The sequence below is a fragment of the Felis catus genome, chromosome C1 (assembly GCF_018350175.1).
Source record: "Felis catus isolate Fca126 chromosome C1, F.catus_Fca126_mat1.0, whole genome shotgun sequence".
Classification (NCBI taxonomy): Eukaryota; Metazoa; Chordata; class Mammalia; order Carnivora; family Felidae; genus Felis; species Felis catus.
The window spans coordinates 136,742,396-136,749,269 of record NC_058375.1 but is presented as its reverse complement, the minus strand read 5'-3'; the positions used below and the strand labels follow the sequence as shown (position 1 = coordinate 136,749,269).

The 6,874-nt window shown below is 35.8% G+C and overlaps 1 non-coding gene across 1 annotated transcript; it reads right to left on the bottom strand.

Annotated features, from left to right (window-relative positions):
* Positions 1 to 363: 363 nt before the first annotated feature.
* On the bottom strand, positions 364 to 467 carry LOC111562100. Its single transcript, XR_002745153.1, has one exon. It is a non-coding gene; the product is annotated as a U6 spliceosomal RNA (small nuclear RNA).
* Positions 468 to 6,874: the final 6,407 nt, after the last annotated feature.

Sequence of the window (6,874 nt, the reverse complement as noted above, 5' to 3'; positions counted from 1 at the left end):
CTAGTGCTTTTACTAGTTTAGTGGAAAATGTTCGCATCTAAACGTCAGGTTGCCTGAGGTTACTTACTGTGGTACCCATAACGAATACCCAAGGAACAAATTATAGCTCTAGTCGAGGCTCATACAGTTATTCTTCAAGTGAAGAAAGAATCTTAAAGATATTTTCAAAAATAGGTAATTCTTACACAGTGCTACTATACGTGGGACACTGTTTTAAAGTCTTTATGCATATTAAAGCATTTAACCCTTGTAAAATCCTATGAGGAAGTGACTCTTATTATCACCATTTAGAGATGAGGAAACTCAACCACAGGTCATTACTTAACTTGTCTAAGGATGCACAGGCAGTACCCTGCAGCCTGAAAATTCAATGCGACAGCCTTGCTTTAGCATGTCACCCTTGCGCAGGGGCCATGCTAATCTCTGCATCTTTCCAATTTCGGTATGTGTGCTGCCAAAGTGAGCCCAACAGTCTTGCTTTAGAATTCACCATCTCAGCTCTCACTGGTTGCTATTTTTCTTTAATGGAGGATCCATTCAGAGACATGTAAACTATCATATTATTGAATAGGTCTCAGGTCAAATTCTTATAGTGATATTTTCTTGTGTGGCAGTGTCAAAGAACTGAAAATTTAGGCATTTTATACAAATGGATGAAACTGGTCAATGTTTCTTAAAACTAGGAATATGTCACTGCACAGATAAAATGATATTTTTATCCCTTTTTCTTTTCAATTTAGAAACTTACAGAAGAGAACTGAGGAATGAATTTGAAGCTGTTGCTGGTTTGACCTAAATATTTGTTAATGAAGTCAAATGTAAAACTGACTCTTACTAGAATAGGTTTAACTATCTTTTAAATGATGGAGGGAGGGGCGCCTGGGTGGCTCAGTAGGTTAAACTTCAGCTCAGGTCATGATCTTGCGGTCCGTGAGTTCGAGGCCCGCGTCCGGCTCTGTGCTGACAGCTCAGAGCCTGGAGCCTGTTTCCGATTCTGTGTCTCCCTCTCTCTGACCCTCCCCTGTTCATGCTCTGTCTCTCCCTGTCTCAAAAATAAATAAAACGTTAAAAAAAAATAAATGATGGAGGGAATTCGGAAAAAAAGCTAAACGTCCTGTCTATTATCTATTTATCTATCTATCGTCTATCATCTGTCTATATCTCTTCCACGCACATTTCTTAAAATATTGGAATTAAATAAAATCTGAGTAGAATACAGCATTCGCAAATATTTGGCATTTTATTTTTGAAGAATCACATTCCAATAATTCTCTAGAGTTGTTCCTCGAGTTTAACATGTCTGTAAATAGCAGAAGGCACATAAGCTTCATTTTGTAAGATTTTCTTCCTGTCAAGATGATTTGTTTTGAGAAGCATCTGAGGGTCTACAGGCGACCCACCATTTTAATAACTCTGATTGTTCTGTGTATCATCAAGTCACTCCGTCCAATCTGGACAGTTTCATTTTATATAACTATAAATTTTACTCTCTAACTGTCATTATTATAAATTGATCTCAATAAGAAAATGTTCATCATTGTTAAGGGATGGAGGAAAAAGCTCAACACAGTATATATTTCCAGCAACATAATCACAACACTTCTAAGTATACAACTCTATGTATGATTCAAAGTATAGAATTTCTAAATACTATTTTGGCCCTTTAGATTTCCCATTTTAGTTTTTACTGTCAACATAAGTATAATACCTACTGAGCAAAGTGCCTCAACTGTAGTTAAGGATATTTTTGAAGGTTGTTGTCATTTGTAATTTCTTTCCTGTGAGATATTTTGGTGTTCAGAATTTAATTCTAGGATGGTGTGTCAAATATGAGGTTGCTGGCGACATAAATACTAACCCCCTACCCCCAATTCAATTTCAAAGAGCAAGTCAGGTGAGAATAAATAAATAAATAAAAGGTTTGGTTAATGTTGGACATTTGCTTGGTACTGTGTCATTCAAAACTCCTTCCATTTAAAAACAAAATTTGCATTGACATATGAATGATGTATAATGCAGCATAATTACTTACGGGGTCTTTGAAAAGAGGAGCCCCCTTTTTTCCAAGCGATTTCACTTTGAAAAGGAATTACTTCACATGCCCAACAAATACTATTAAAAAGCATTTTATGAGGTGTTTTTCTGCGCATATTTCTACACATGGACAGACTATTGTGTGTTCTAAAACCTGTATTTACATGACACACTTTTATGGTCCAATGGGCAAACACTACTTAGTCCTAAAATAACATCACAGTAATGACTACAGTCAAGACAGCAAGAACACTCCACCGTTATTATCCATATCAGACTGCACCAGATGGGGTATCTGTGGTCGAGTGCTGACAGTAGCAAACACTGAACAACTCTTCCTGTTATTTTTGTGTACTCTTAGGCACAGCAATCTTACATTCAAAATAAGCAGTGCATAAGTTCTTTCATTTCAGAGAAGTATATTGTACCATATATTCTTTGATTCATTTGAATCTAGGAGAAAAATAAATGGGATGGAAAATTGAAGATGACTTACATTAAGTGGGATTTAGCCAAATTTCACTGGGTCTGAGGCAGGGTTTCTAGCCTCAGTGGTATTGATCTTTTTTGTTGGATCATTCTTGTGTGGGGCTCTCCTGTGTACTGCAGGATGTTTAACGGTATTGTTGACCTCTATTGACTAGAAGCCAGTACACAAACCCCAGAGAGTTGTGACAACCAACAATGTCTCTTCGCAGGGAATGAACTCTTGAACACACACACACTCTTTGAACTGATTAAATTATGTGGCTTGGCTTTGTCAATATCAGAGTTTAATCAGTCTCCAGATAGAAGATGTACATTTTTTTCTCAGAGTATACTTTATTTATGTTTATTCGTTTGTTCCGTTTTACCTTCAGTAATGGCTAGAGTAAGTAGGAATTTTGTATCTGCAGTATTATTTCACACATTTTATATTGACAGCAAGAAAATAAAATGAGAAATATTGAGTCAAATAATACAGGGGGACATTAAAAAAAATTTTTAATGTTTGTTTTTTTTTTTTTTTTTGAGAGAGAGAGAGAGAGAGAGAGAGGGAGGGAGAGAGCACGTGAGCAGGAGAGGGGCAGAGAGAGAAGGAGACAAAGAATCTGAAGCAGGCTCCACACTCTCTGGGCTGTGAGCACAGAGCCTGACTCGGTGCTCAAACTCATGAGCCACGAGATCATGATCTGAGCTGAAGTCGGACACTTAACCGACTGAGCCACCCAGGTGCCCCTATAAGGGGGTATATTTAAGAGTGTTTATTGAGGAGGGGAATTGGCTCCTAGAAGTCTCCATTGGGTCACAGACTTCCTGGAGGCCTCCAGCTCTAGGTGAATCCCTGCCTAATGTTAGGGAAAATATTTAAACTGAGGAATCCTTCATGACAAAAGCTGCTCCCTTTTAAAATCAGTGGGATTTTCAGTTTCATTTCTCATCTCCTTATGCTTTTGGAATAAAGACACTGTTTCCAAGAAATCAGGTAGTTGGAAGGAAGAATAAGACAAGATTATTTACCACATCACTGATTGTAAACATGACTTGAATTGTAAAAATAAACAGAAAAGAAGTCAGAATCTTTGCTTCTGCTTCACTTTGGCTGTCCACCAGCGGGTCTAATTATCATGCTAGAACTGTCAATTCTGTCATTAGGTGTAGTCAGGGATTCATTGTCTTAGTTAATCGAAAATGAGGCTTTTCAGAGAGTAACCATATATACATAAATTATCAATTTTCAAATTGCTAGAATATAATCAAAGTGTACTCATTATTATGTTTTTCTCATCTTAGTTCTTTCTTTGATAATTTAAAAAGGCTTTCAGGATATTTCGTTTGCTTTAAAGTTATTGCTATAAAGCTATTTTTCTGTAATTCTGTGGCTATGAAGAAGGGCCTTCTGCTATGGATCTCTGAATGATATAATCCAGAAAAGGTAGCTTTTAACTTTCAGTATTGGCACCGGAATATTGGTAAGAACTAAATAAATACAATGGCAAAAATAATAGTCTATATTTTAGAAACCATTGTATTATTTTTAATAATACGGTATCTAATGTTACAAATATTCAACAAATAGTGAAAAAAGTAAAACTTTCACTCATCTGTAGGTTCCTAGTAAGTGACCACTATGTATGGGTTAGCTGGCTCAGTACTATACAGCATTTAGTAAACAGAGAAAATTAGTATGACTATATTCAGGAAATACTTGTTTAACATTATAATTTTAATATTGAACCAATTTTCGGAATATATGTCATTTCTCCTTATTCAAAATTATTTAATGTGCCGAAGACTAAGCTGTCATTTTATAGTTCTCTGGACTTCAGTTATCCAACATAATTTGACCTGTTTATTTAGGATTATCCAGTCTTCTTGGAAACTAAAGTGTAAAAAATATAAACCAAAGCCCTGATGGGTTAGGAGAGAGAATAAGATTTGTTTGGATGAACAATCACCTTAATTCCTCAAACAAATATACATTCTACATTGAATAGGCTTGGTCAATTTCTATGCTGATTTTAATTTTTAATGTCTTTTTTTTTGTAGTTTGCAAAAATGTTTCTTTTTGCATAGAGAACAAAAGAAGAATCATCCTGCAGTTGATTTTTATAATTTCATCAGCTGGTAGCAGAGGACCAGTTGCTTGGTGGATAAAGTGTTGGCTTTGTATTCTAAAGGACAACTTCAAATCCTGTTAAGGTTATATTTTTATTAAAATTTCCATTAATTTTTCCATCAATGTGATTATAGATTAATATTAATTAATTCTTACCATTTTTTGAAGAAATAAATGGAGCCATATCTGATTTAAAGTTAAACAAGACACTATTCAAGCTTTCTGGGTAACCCTTTCCTGGGTTCAGAATTGGTTGGGGAGAAAGGGAATAAAATATCTTTAATGGCATTTTATTGAACTTAGCAATTTAAATGGCCTACCCTGATTTTCAAAGATATCAAATTACCATATGGATGATGTCTTTCTCATCAAATCTGGCTCTTAATGTTTACCAAGGAAATGACAAAGGTAATTTTTAATGTTGGATGTAGTACTTATATGTATAAATTGCTGATATTAATGAGAGTTCTGGGATGAAGTCTTTCTGTGCTAGAAACTGATATGTCAACAAATAGATTAATATTATAGAAACTGACAACAGAAACCACTGGCATTCCTTCTCTGGAGTTGTAATTTAGTATTATAGCACATGGAAAACACATCCTAGGAAGAGTATAATCTTAATGCTACCTTAGCAGCATTATCTGGAATATAAAAGTGGTCTACCAGGTATCCTATTCTCATTAAGGCGTTCTAAAACACCTAAGAAAGATGTGAATGAGGACCTTGATACTGGTGGTACAGCTCTGGGTCATTCAGAACAATCCTTTCCAGACCCATGTGTGACAAAGGATTATTATAAGCATCGGGGAAGGAAATGTTGTTCAAATGGAAAGGCAAATTTACCTTTACTGTCTAAGTTTTAGCCATTAATTTGAATGTCCCATTTTCTGAAGTACTATAAGACTTAATAAAGTTCATACTGACCTCATCTTAATCATTTAACAGTGATGGGAAATTTGCAGTATTCTAGGATTTAGAGAGGAATACAGAATGAAAGGTTCGGAGCCTAACATTGTGATATTAAAATTTAAAGGGGAAGTCTAGGGACCATTATTTCTCTTTATCTTCCTTGCCTGTTTTTTGTTACTTGTAATGGGAAGAAAGGTTTTTAATCTCTTTAGAAAAAAGGACACAGTAAGAATATATCAAAATGTAATCCTGGACATGAACAATAAAACAAAACAAAACAAAACAAAACAAAACAAAACAAAAAAAGGCTGAAGCCCTCAAACACCAAAATGCATGTGTTAATATTTTATGTTATATATTGAGCTGCTTTTACAATGAGAAAACTATTAGACTATTATTTAAAAAAATTGATGTTTATTTATTATTGAGAGACAGACACAGAGTGTGAGCAGGGGAGAGGTGGAGAGGGGGGGAGACACAGAATCCAAAGCAGTCTCCAGACTCTGAGCTGTCAGCACAGAGCCCAATGCGGGGCTTGAACTCACGAACTGTGAGATCATGACCTGAGCTGAAGTTGGTCGTCTAACCAACTGAGCCACCCAGGCACCCCAACTAGACTATTATTTTTACTAACAATATTAACAGCCAACATTTACTGGACATTTTCTTTGTCCCAGGCACTGGCAAGAGTTTTAATCTCAAGGAATCGTCACAAGCACCATAACAGGAAGGTATTAATATATATTTTTTCATTATAAAGATAAGTAAACTGAGTTTTAGAGAGATTAATTAGCAAAGACTAAATATTTGTCAAATCATCAGAACCAGGCAGTGACAATCTCAAAATGTCAATGTAGACATTCTTAAAAGTAACAACTTTGTTGCAAGGAACACTGAAACTAATGTTTGCAGAAAGGAACACAAATTTGAGAATATATTAATTTCCCATGTCATAAGTTGGGAGAGGAAGTACAGAGTTGCTTCTTAAAGTTGTCTGCAGACAGGGTTATTACATTAAGAATAAAATGTTTTAGCAACCCATAGATTGACAGCCCCATGCAAAAGAGTGGAAAAAAAGATCTTCATGCCTAAATCTCCTCCAAAAACACGTGCATTCCATATGGGGCTGGGTGATCCAGAGCAGGGGTTCAGCACTTTTTCTTTAAGATTGGGTTTCATTCTGCTAACAGCATGTTGGCTGAGTGCCCACTAGCAAGCAATTAAGACTTTGTGCTTGCCTGCATTTTAGTAGCTCTCCTCATGAAACATGCAGCCACATGGGAGCAGAAGCTTTGCCAGCATGGGTCACGGTCTGGGAGCAGCATCAGG